The 12,631-nt window shown below is 43.6% G+C and overlaps 1 protein-coding gene across 4 annotated transcripts in view; it reads left to right on the top strand.

The window, feature by feature from the left end:
• The first annotated feature begins 225 nt into the window (after positions 1-225).
• The window catches only part of ndst2a (N-deacetylase/N-sulfotransferase (heparan glucosaminyl) 2a), a 31,437-nt gene continuing 19,031 nt past the window's right edge, over positions 226-12,631 (top strand). Inside the window, exon 1 of one of the 4 annotated variants that reach the window (XM_034239719.1) lies at positions 226-307. The gene's annotated coding sequence lies outside the window, so the exon portion shown is untranslated. Of the gene's footprint in view, positions 308-351; positions 522-810; positions 1,535-8,217; positions 8,241-12,631 lie in introns of those variants that run through there. The other 3 variants (XM_034239716.1, XM_034239720.1, XM_034239717.1) reach the window with 3 other exon arrangements.

Genomic DNA, 12,631 nt, shown 5'->3' on the forward strand with positions numbered 1-12,631 from the left:
GTGGTACCGAAACAATTATGTACCTATATTAAATTCAAACATTGATTTTGAACATTTATTTGATGCATTCAGACATGAGCTGCTCTCACAGAAAGCTCTGAACAGAGGCAGGTACACATGTTCACATGTTCAGGGACACATCACGCAGAGCACATCTGTACGTTGGGAACACTGCACTGTGGACACTGGCTCCAGGGGTTATCCATCAGTAATATGCGGTAAGAGAAGAAGGATGTCAATATTACCACTGAAAATCCTCCAATCGCTCCCGGATGACAGAGAGGATCATGTCTTTCTTCTGATCTTGGTATGTTAAAACAAACTTTAGATACATCACTTTGGGGGGTTGCATTTGGAATCCTCCCCCTGTATGCCACATTTGGTTGAGTCCAAGTATCCAGCAGATCCAAGATGGCGTACTGAGCAGCGATGTGCTGAAGTTCACTTTTTGACTCTAAACATTGAAGCTCGCTATCCCTCGTTCCTTTATTCGGATTGATGTCTGTTGAGAAAGAATACCGGTGAGTCCGAAACCACTGACAGGTTTCGTATTTCTGACACTGTATATCTGCGGAATGAGAAGATAGCTGTCGTAGCCTCGGCAGCTAGCTGTTATTACAGGTCCCAGTTATCCAGTGTTTACGGGAGAGGGTTTGTGCTATCTTGTCGACTGGGCAACACACTAGCACTACAGAGGGGATAGAAGGCCCGGGTCACTGGTTGGTTCATTAAAGTAGGTTGGACTGAAAGCTGTCGATAGTTGTGCTAGCATTAGCGACAGTCTAGTGACACTGTTGCTTTGCAAAGCTAAGCTAGTTTCTAGCTCGACGAGCTGCTGGCTGTGGAGATGAACTTCTCCCTATTTCTTTCCCGCTGCCTTTCAGTTCTTCATTTCACAACACTGTCTGCTGACATCGAGGTGTAAACATATAGTATGTTGTGTTGTCAATAACTGTGTTTTATTTGTTGTGGAGCACCATGTTGTCATCGGTGTAAATCTGATGTTTTGGCTTTCAGATGATCAGTAACACTGTTTACACGAGCCCTGCCTGTCGATCCGGATCATACATGCTGTAACCTTAGCTCTAATCTGCACTTCACATCTCTCTGTTGCTGTTTAGTGAGGAATAATGACCGGTGCAATAACAGCATCACTCTGTTCCCCCTCAGTGCTTATCACTCTTAATGAACAGCAGTGAGTGGTGTCATGTTTGAGTGAGAAACCTCAAAACCCACTCCTGAATTTAGAACCCACATGGTCACATTCTGAAGTGGACTCTGTGCTTGGCCAGGTTCTGTCATGTTTACCTAACCTTTGATCAAGTGTCACGTGCTTGTAATGATATTTGTAAGTGTTGCACTGTTTTCTAGAACGTTTGTGTTCAGTCATGATAACATCAATTTCTCTACATGGTTGCTGTTTCTTAACCTCACTGAACAGGCTGTGGATCCGGTTCATGCTGCGGTCCAACCTGGGCTGAGCCTGTCAGGAGGACAGTTTGTCTTTGTCCTTCACAGCCAGGGTTGAATTCAGGTCAGATGCTCCCGGCTTTAGTGAAGTGGCTTCTCTTTTATTGAAGGAAAGTCCATTTGTTGATATGAAGTCTTATATCTAGGTCTGTGGACAGGAGCAAAGGACTGAATCTGATGGGTAGTTGATTTGGTTATGATGTCATATCATTCACCACTGTTCGGAGGATGACTATGGAACAAAACAGCAGACTTACAGCGACAATTGTACATTAACCTGTGACAGCTGTGTGATGAGTGACACTGTGTATTCAGTAAACCATGTCATTCGCACCTCTTCTGTACAAAAAGGACAGAAATAACAGACATTGTTCAGAACGTAGACTATACCCCCTGAGAAGTTTCAGCCTTGACCCTCTGACATGGCAAGCAGATGTCAGCGTGAACCAGAAACTTCTGAATGTGTCTGTAAAACCGTTTTCTTTGAGCTCTTGTTCCATTCAGTTATTTAGCGAAGTCAGACAATTTACCTGGCCATCTCCAAAAATAATGTACAATTGTATCACCATGAAAACCTTCTAAAGTTTATATAAACCTCTATTGAAATTGAATATGATGGCAGTACTATTTTATTTTTACTAGGAAAGGGGTGCATAGTAATCAGCAGCGAACCGCTTCAACACGTGTATTTCGGTTTTATTCACGGCATTCATTTTGTTATTCTACAGTATTGTTGTTTTCTAGTTATTTGTTAATGTATATAACCCAATTTTTGTGTATAGTACTCCAACGAACGAATATTTGGATATTCGGATATTCGGGTACAGCCCTACAGTGTTGTTGGTAGGGATGTCTTTTTTTGCTCCCGATCCGATTCCGATCATTTGATTTTGACAATCTGCCGATACCGATTTTTCCCGATCTTTATGCAATGCATTAAGAGAAAAAAAGGTAACGGATAACGGCTGGTCATCCAACGCGATGAATTCAGCTATCTTGGCTGTTATTGTTTTGGCCTTTTCACTGTTCTGGGGCAGTTTCTCTTTCCTTTTAAAAGTCTCTGAAAGTGTCGGTTGTTTCAGTGCCGTTCCCTGAGTGGCCGCTGTGTACTCGTCGTGTTGCTGTTTGTTTCTCAGGTGGCGTATTAGATTGGTCGTGTTGAACGTAGCTCTATTCTTTCCACCACGCGGAACCTCCTTCTTGCAAACATTGCATCTGGCTGTTACACTGCCTTCGCTTTCAATGTTATAATACTTCCAAACTCCTGACATTTTCTCTGTCCCGAGTCACCAGCTGAACGTAGCCTCTCGTTAGCTTACTGCTACTATTAGACACTGCGCCCACTCTGTTGCCAGATTTGAGAGAAATAAGCAACCAGGTCTGAAAACAAGCCCAAAAGAAGCAACACATACATGATGTTGTGTCATTTTAAACCAAAACTAAAGCCTCAGGATGACTTTAAGACGTGAACATGGTCATTTTAGTTTTGTAACATTAAATAATAAAAATATTTTATAAAAAAAATCCCGATCCCCGATTTTTTTTTTCTCCCGATTCCGATCTTTTGAAAATCACGTGATCGGCTCCGATCCCCGATCACGTGATCGGATCGGGACATCTCTAGCTGTTGGGGCAGACTCCAATCCATGTTCAGGTAAAATTGTCCTTGAACCTTAGGCGTAACTCACATAAAATAACAAAGACTTCCACTCGTCAAACAGTTTGACTATGCTATACTGTGACACATTTTTTAGTGCTTGTATTATGAATCACAGTTTTTCATCCTAATAATTGGAATCCTTGTTGAATCTGAAGGCGTGAGGTTGGGAAGTGGCATGTTGAGAATGAGATGACTATAAAAAGCTGATTTCCCCTCTGTGACATTCCGCTCTCTGACAACTGACGTCTTCGTTTCTGTTCTCCAGCAGAGAGCCAATTAGTGGTGATCTGTAGGTCCCGGCCCCCGTCTGCCCTGAGAGCATATTATGGCGCATTTCCACTGCAGCGCGTAGCACGCGCCGTGCCAAACCCGGCCCGTTTTTTTTTGCTTTTCCACTAGGGGTAGTTCCGGCTCAGGGCTACTTTTTCAACTTTTTTCTGGCCCTCCAAAATCAAGGTTCTTATCGGGCCAACAACCGGGCTGAATATGCTAAACTAGTGAACACTCTCGACTGCTGAATGGTCAGAGAGAATCGCTGGCAAGGGGGCTATAACTACAACAAAATGAACATATTTGACCGTGATTTAATTGTAATACACGTTTCTAAATGATGCCGAAGTAACAACATACTGATACCGGTTAGTAAAAACCATGAATTAATGCTTTGACAAGTCTGCAGACAGACGGCAGGCGAAAAACCTTTTAAAATGCTTGTTTTCTGAATGGAGATCAGCTAAGCTAACGCAGTATATGCTCTGACTGTCCACACTCACAACAACGGCCTATACCAGGGGTCGGCAACAGGCGGACTGCGGTCCGGATCCGGACCCAGACAACGACCTATACGGACCCGGACCTATAATCAATACATTAATAGGGGATTTCAATTTTGACGAGGCTATTCTATTTTAACCGCCGCCGACAGGGGGCGAAAGAGACGAGTGAGTGATACAGGGAGAGAAACACAGAAGAAGAGAGGAGAGAGAGATACAGGGAGAGAAACACAGAAGAAGAGATGAGAGAGAGATACAGGGAGAGAAACACAGAAGAAGAGAGGAGAGAGCGATACAGGGAGAGAAACACAGAAGAAGAGACGAGTGAGTGATACAGGGAGAGAAACACAGAAGAAGAGACGAGTGAGTGATACAGGGAGAGAAACACAGAAGAAGAGACGAGTGAGTGATACAGGGAGAGAAACACAGAAGAAGAGAGGAGAGAGCGATACAGGGAGAGAAACACAGAAGAAGAGACGAGTGAGTGATACAGGGAGAGAAACACAGAAGGAGAGAGCGATACAGGGAGAGAAACACAGAAGAAGAGACGAGAGAGCGGCAGAGAGAAGCGGAGAGGAAAGTGAGTGAAGAGAATAATTAGCGATACAGGGAGAGAAGCGGAGAGGAGAGTGAACAGGCGTGTTAACGGCAGGGAGAGACAAATAATGACACATGGCGCTCTCCAAGAAGAGGAAAGTGGACAGTGAGAACAGAGCTTTTAACCCTGAGTGGACTCTTCATTTTCATCCTGCCCGCTGGGAGCACAGAGCCAGTGTGTCTCATTTGTTCAGAGACCGTGGCGCTCATTAAAAGTGCCAAAACGCCACTATCAGACAAAACACAAAGTGTTTGACCAAACATTCCCTCAAGTCAGAACTGAGGTCACAAAAAATAAGCAGTCTCAGAGCCCAATATGATCAGTCCACCAGAATCAACATTAAAACTAAATATAGTTCCAGTGCAGGCTAACCGAGGCTAACCAATGAGCACCTGCATATGCGTATGAGAATGGCCCTGACACCATTTCAGCCCAGATTTAAACTCCTGGCAGGACAAGCTCCAGCTCAATTCTCGCACTGAATTTAAACAACTTTCTTTATTTGATTGGCAGTCAGTTGTTGATTACATGCAGACGTTGATAAAGCTACAGCTACTTCAATATATATCACACTAATTCATAAAGCAACTTAGACATTTTGATGTTCCGGACCTTTGCATGGGGAGATTTTCTTTAACTTTACCTCGTTGAATTTTAGTTGAATACCACTGGCCTATACAGACATAAATAAAGCAGCGACTGTATTCGCCATGACACAGTCTGTAGTTTGTACTTGTTTAACTTTTGTCTAGCTTCTGAACAGATATGAGGAGCTGTGAGCTCTGAGTGCTAACAGCTAACGGCTGATGTTGGTTTTGTGGTTCGCATTGAAGATGACATCACGGCTCCGCCTACACTGCGTTACTATAGTTACTGCCCCAGCTACTAAACTGTATTGGAAACGCAGCATAAAGTGAGACTGGCCTACCAAGACCTAACTATACCGTACTAAGCCGTGCGAGGCCCTGCAGTGGAAATGCGCCATAACTGATGTCTGAGATAACACTTGATAATTAAGAGGAAGGCCCTGGAGTGGTTTTCACAGCAAGTTCCTGTTTGTGTTTGAAGGCGAGGCTGTATTGCTGCAGGGTGACGTGTTTTTGAAGGACAACCCCGGAAGTTAGCATCACACTGGTCCCCTCAACAAAAAGCCATTGGATCTTTGATTATACTCAAAAGGTTACTTACATAATATACTTTTGTTTGTTTGCAAGCCAATCTTCACAAATAAACACAACTTTTATGATTTTTGCAGTGTGAAATCAATTGCAAGAAGTGAAACGTCAGGCTATAAAAAAAGAACTTGTGTCACCTCGCTACATGCCGACTAATGTTCAGCATGATGACATTTAACTCATTTTTTTAATTCTATAATTATATTTTATATATCAAAGTGTTTTGTGTCTTGGAACAGAACATTAACATCTGTTTACTTGATACAATAACTGCATTAAAAATATTGAAATTCAATACCACAGTAAAATATTGACATAACATTGAAGCTCCTGACTTGCCAATCTTCAATGAGCTTCCATTGTAACAAATCCCAAACATGTCATTTTTAAGCGCAGTAGGTGAGACATGGAGAACAAACCCCTGATAAGGCTTTCACATCAACGCGATTCCCGTTCTAGCTCCATGCTAGAACTTTTCTGGTTCGGAACCGGTTTTTCTCTTCAGCCCCGTTTTGTTCACACCGCCCAGAGCCCGACTGGTGCTGCCGCTGCTGCGTCATGATGTCACCGTTTACGTCGCTGATTTTCTCCCCAACGGTGTTACGGCGCTCACTACAACAACAACAACAACGGGGGACTGCGTCGGGTCGATGATCGTGTTGCTTTTAATCACACGAAGCCAGATTAAATAACGACTTCTCCAACCTTATACTTTTCTCCAGAGTGCCGTGGTTCATTGTTTATTAATGTGTTTCAGAAGCATTTACCGACCGCTGCAGTGCTGCTCTTCCACGGGAGTTTATTCTCCCGTTAGCTCCGGGTTAGCTCACACGGCAGCTGCCGCTGTAAAGTATTCACTGTCTGATTGTCACACAAGCAGCCAGAGGCGGACTGGCCATTGGGAATACCGGGAATATTCCCGGTGGGCCGATACCGAAGTGGGCCGGTCGGACAATATTCCCGGTGGTCTAGCTCCGAACCGGCCCTGGAACCGCGTTGGTGTGAAATGTGTGAGGGTATGCAGGCTCTGTGGGCCCCGCAGGGCTGGGTGGCCCCTGGCGGACGGAGATGAGGGTGCAGCTGGTACCTGTGGATCCGAAGTACGGAAAATATTTAATGGAGCTGTTTTATTATTCAGAATTGATATCGGGGCTGTCAATTGGCAAGACCTTAGTTTTAGATTTATATGTTCCGATTTATTGAGATAGTGTAAACAAGCAATATATAGTTTTTTTTTAAAATCAAATTGTATCTTTGTTTTGTAAATCTTGTCTTGCATAATTGTTGATATTTAGGTAGGTCTGTAAGAAGTTTTGATCACAGCATTGCAAACTCTTAGAAAGCCAGGTTATTTTATTTATTAAATTCATAAAAGCATCATATGAGTGAGTTCCGGTGTGTGTGGCAAACGTCCTCCCATCATACAGAAAACATGGATTTGACAGATTTTGAGACTCTGGAGTTAGAGCCTAGCATTAACGCTGTGTTCTTCTAACTTCATTGTAGGAAGCCCTTCACCATGTATGTATATTATTTAGCATACTGCTCTGAGATGCTGATGCTTGCTTTGAATGAGTGTTGATTGGAGCTCCTATCAGATGCATCTATTTTTGAAGTGAACCTATTTGTGAAGTTGTGTCAGTTATATGGACAAAGTTATCAGTCACGATGTCTTTAATTTCATACTATCACCACAATATGCCCGCCATTTTTTTGTTGTTGCCGTTATTGCCCTTTTTTTTTTTTAAATGAACTTTTAAACATACGACCAGGACAGTCACAAGTCTTAGTTCAAGTCCATCAATGCACAAGTCCAAGTTGAGTCACGAGTCCAGGACTTGAGTACTACCAAGTCTTGGTCACAGTTGCTGCAACATTTCTGCCAATTAAAGCTGTGAACACATACATGTTTAAAACGATAAACATGAGAACTTGTATCAGCTCCTCTCTGTGCCCCGTAGCTGAAGTCTCACTGTCTGTCAGGCAACATTCTCTAGTATTCCTCACACTGACATAAAAAGCACATTTGAAAGTCAGACAATAAGCCACATGTTTTAAGCTGCTATATATAAAAAGCTCTTTGTGTCATAGGTTGCTTTCTGCTGCAATATGCTCACTGTTGAGTTGGAAACAAAGAGTGATGGGGACGGCTCAAAGAGTGAGCAAACATGAGCAGCTGATCGATGATCTGAAGCCCAATACAGCAGGCCTCCAGATAATCAACCTCCGTAAAGCTTGTAATGTTCCATTTCTGGTAAACCAGGTGTTTAGTCAACTCTGTTCATTTTGGAGGACAGCCTTCATTTTTCTCAGAGACTTTCATTGTTGAGAATTAGGGTTGCAAAATTCCGGTAATTTTCCTAAGATGGAAACTTTTCATTGTTCTTAAAGGTGGGGTAGGTCATTTTGGAGAAACCAGCTCGAGTGCTCTAGAATTTGAAAATACACCGCCGGAAAAAATCTGCTACTTCCTCACAGAGCCCCTCCTCCAACACACACGAACGCGCACATGACCAATGAGGGCACGAGATAAGTTTGTGCACAGATGGAAGGCTGACAGGCAGGTAGGCCATCCAGTTACTTTAGCCGGCTCAGATGATTGGTCGTGCTTTTTACAGTACTACGGCTTCCACAGATGACTGTTTGTATGGATATTTTGTCAAAGCACTTCAGATATTCGTTGCTATCGGGATGTTAAGAGCATTCCATGGAATATAACAAGTGTATCTCGAGCCGGTTTCTCAAACTTACCTACCCCACCTTTAAAGGTCACATGTCATGGCCATTTCCACTGATCATAATTCCATTGTTGAGGTCTACTAGAATAGATTTACATTGTTCAATGTTCCAAACTCACATTGGTTTCGCATACAGCATCTCTGTAAACTACGTGTATTCACTCTCTCCACTAAACGGCTCGTTGCAGCTCTTGCCCCCCCCCTCCCTGTGAGCCCAGTGTGCTCCGATTGGTCGGGACCAGTCGGGACGTTGTGAATCGCGTTGAGCTCCGTGGAGGTGTGATTTCCTTGTTTAGCGATACACAGCGAAACACAGCCAAACACATCCTGAGCACACACAAAGTCACAGCCGAAGTAAAAACAATAAGTGTGGCTTGATATTGAGTAAGAAAAAGGTTGATAAACGCTGTGAGAACGGGTCTGCGGAGAGAATGGGTCTGCGGAGAGAACGGGTCTGCGGAGAGAACGGGTCTGCGGAGAGAACGGGTCTGCGGAGAGAAGGGGTCTGCGGAGAGAAGGGGTCTGCGGAGAGAACGGGTCTGCGGAGAGAACGGGTCTGCGGAGAGAACGGGTCTGCGGAGAGAACGGGTCTGCGGAGAGAACGGGTCTGCGGAGAGAACGGGTCCGCGGAGAGAACGGGTCCGCGGAGAGAACGGGTCCGCGGAGAGAACGGGTCCGCGGAGAGAACGGGTCCGCGGAGAGAACGGGTCCGCAGAGAGAACGGGTCTGCAGAGAAAATTTCGCCGCGATCCCAACTGTCTGTTATCAGCCTGCAGCCAGGGAGGAGAGATCAGCAGAGCTGCCTGCACTGAGTGTGTGAGGAAGTGCGTGGATTGGTCAATTTGGACCAATCAGCGGGGGCTTAACGTAACGGCTCCGCGGACGTAACGTAACGGCTCCACGGATTGGTCCATTTCGTTCCGGGGACGACATGACATCATGATGTCCCCGGAAGAATCAAATGCACAGTGACATATCTCCAACGTGGAGTTTTGGGGAGGTATTTTCTGTGTTAGAGTTGTACTCGCTACAGGGTGTACTTTGAGGGTTTTGACTCTGCAGACCATTTACATGCATAAAAACCTTCATAACACACAAGGGGACGGGTACTAACCGGAAAAGCATGACATGTCACCTTTAAGTGGAATTTAAGTGAATAAACTGGGCATTTTCTAAATTGAAGGTTGGCTCTTCATAGGGAACTTACATATAGTTGGGGAAAGTATATTTTAGCATAATTTTTGACTAAAACAAACAGATGCCATTCAAGTACACTTGAATATCGGTGCCATTCCTCAATCACATGCACATAGCACACTGCTTACTGCATGGCTATTGAGACCATACCCCCTAGGCACTGTGCATTTCTCCATCACATGCACAGATGATTTCTAGAAGTAATATTTAACTCAACATTCATGTTTTTGTTCTTCAATGAAACAAATGATTGTTCAATAAAATAATTAAAACTTGTTCTGTTCTTACTTTCAAATAAATCTGTTAATGTGTTTTAATTGTATCATTTTGCATGGGTGTTTTCTTATGACAAAACAAAATGTTTATATTTATGCTTAGATACGATACAATTCGATACATTACCCTCAATTCCCAATATTCGCATGGAAAGTTTCCAATATGGAATATTTTCCCAAAAATTCCCCAGCTTAACTTCCCATGGAAATGTACCGGAAACTTACCGTAAATGTTCCGCCCCTTTGCTACCCTATTGAGAATACACATTATGTGTTGCAGTATGTTTAGTACGCTTGAACTAGATCCTACTTTCTACCTTCATCTGTAGGAAAAACAATGATTAAGAACACAGGAGAACAGTATCTTTGTAAAACACTCCTCTCCTGTTGGTGTGCACATTTCTCTCTGGGTAGCAACAAGTATGTGATGGCCTTATTTTAGGTGGAGCGGCAGTAGGTCACTCAATATGACTGAGTGTGTGTGTGTGTGTGTGTGTGTGTGTGTGTGTGTGTGTGTGTGTGTGTGTGTGTGTGTGTGTGTGTGTGTGTGTGTGTGTGTGTGTGTGTGTGTGTGTGTGTGTGTGTGTGTGTGTGTGTGTGTGTGTGTGTGTGTGTGTGTGTGTGTGTGTGTGTGTGTGTGTGTGTGTGTGTGTGTGTGTGTGTGTGTGTGTGTGTGTGTGTGTGAACAGTTGTTTGATGCCATTATTGGGGGAAAGTTTAGCTGGAGGCAGAGTGGGAGGGTGTGTTGGAACATGTTGAGACTGGGCAGGCAGATGTAATGAATAGTTTGTTCAGGAAGCTGTGCTCAGACCCGCTCCTCACAACACACTGTAACACCTCGCTTCAGAGGGATTCTTTCACATGTTTGGAAGAATGTCTTCTTTAACTTCGTGGAAATTATGTTCCGGGTTGTGATATGTTTGGAGCAAAAATGGTGTGTTTTTAGTTTTTGATTAAAGGTGGGGTAGGTAAGTTTGAGAAACCGGCTCGAGAAACACTTTTTGTTATATTCCATGGAATTCTCTTAACATCCCGATAGCAATGAATATCTGTAATAAGTGCTTTGACAAAAAGTCCATAAAAACAGTCATCTGTGGAAGCCGTAGTACTGTAAAAAGCACAACCAATCATCTGAGCCGTGATGACTGCGGAGTTGGTTTTCATCTCTGTGTGCAAATTGTGTGCAATTTTTACTAATTTCAAGAGGTTATGACTTTATTTTTACGTGGCATACGGTTCTAACTTATAATTTAAATTATTTAATTATCTATTGGAGGCGTGTGGCGCAGTGGACTAGTGCGTTGGTTTTGGGATCAGGGGAGCACAGGTTCAAACCCCACTGCAGTCAGCATGTCGTTGTGTCCCTGAGACACTTCACCCCAAATTGCTCCTCTGGGGATTGTCCACAGTTAGTCGCTTTGATACAAAGCGTCTAACATGTAATGTAATCTATTGAGTCACATTTTAAATGATTTTTCTGGGAAATTATTTCTTCAATGTTTTTAAAGATTTAAAGATTTTTTTTTTTTAGGATTGATAGAGTGTTGCAGGAACGAGTCCTAAAACCCGGAAGTGACTTACGGCCCGTCCACACAGCGGCGTGCGTTGACGCTAGCCGGTGGGCGTGTCTGAAACTCGACCAACAACCAATCACATGAATCTCCCGCCCCAGACACACAAGCACGCGGTTTGATTGGCTAGAGCATGTACTGGCATATGATTCGATTGGCTGACGCCTCCATCGAGGCGTCAAAAGTTGAACATTGCTCAACTTTTGAAGCGAGCCACGCCAGCAACGCTCCACGTCACTTCCCAAAATGCAGTTCGGCTAAAAGTGACGTCACCCCATTCAAAGTGAATGGGCAGAAGCATTGGAAGCTTCAACGCACGCCGCTGTGTGGACGGGCCGTTAGCATTTTACCACTACCGGTTCCCTGGTCTCGGAGCCAATGGGATTTCTCCATAGGATTTTGGAAAATATCTGGAAATAAGGTCTGTGGTTGAGACACATTGAAGAGACGGATCACGTTTTGTTCTACGACATTAAATACATCAGCAGTGACCCCACTGGTGATTTCTGAAGAGTTGACGTGTCTGAAAAACGATGGTTGTTACCGAGTAGCTGAATAGGACTACAGAAGTTATGGAGGCCGTTGTACGTCATTACGCCGAACACGTAAACACTCTAAGTTTGTCCGCCCTGTTCTGCTTGAGAGCAAGTACCTGCCTCCTGCAAACTGTTAAAACAACATTTTGAATCTGTATTTTTTAATATGGGTCTTAAGTTGGCGAGACGTTGAAGTCGTGCTGCTGTACTCGGCTGTAGTTCCTTTTATAACATAACATTAGCGATTAGATTTATGATTAGAAAATGCTAAAAGTAGGGTAGACATGTGGAGATTATCCGGCTGAACAAAACGTGCATTTATCAAACAGGTTAGTTTCCACAGATCTTATTTTTTACAATATTCCAAAATCCTAAGGAGAAATCCCATTGCTTTTTTGTCGAGGGAACCCATGCACTTCTTACTTCCGGGTCGCCCTACAAAAATACGTCATCACTGCACCACTCTATTGGGACAGTACAGAATGTATTCGGTGACACATCACACAATTTCAATAAATCTCTGTAATACGGTTCAATTACTGTTAGTGCTTGATAACAGTCAATTCAATGTGAACACAAAATTGCTAATGCATGGGGAAAGAGGGTTGACAAGCCAAGCGTTATTTATTTATTTAATT

The sequence above is a fragment of the Gymnodraco acuticeps genome, unplaced genomic scaffold (assembly GCF_902827175.1).
Source record: "Gymnodraco acuticeps unplaced genomic scaffold, fGymAcu1.1, whole genome shotgun sequence".
Lineage (NCBI taxonomy): Eukaryota > Metazoa > Chordata > Actinopteri > Perciformes > Bathydraconidae > Gymnodraco > Gymnodraco acuticeps.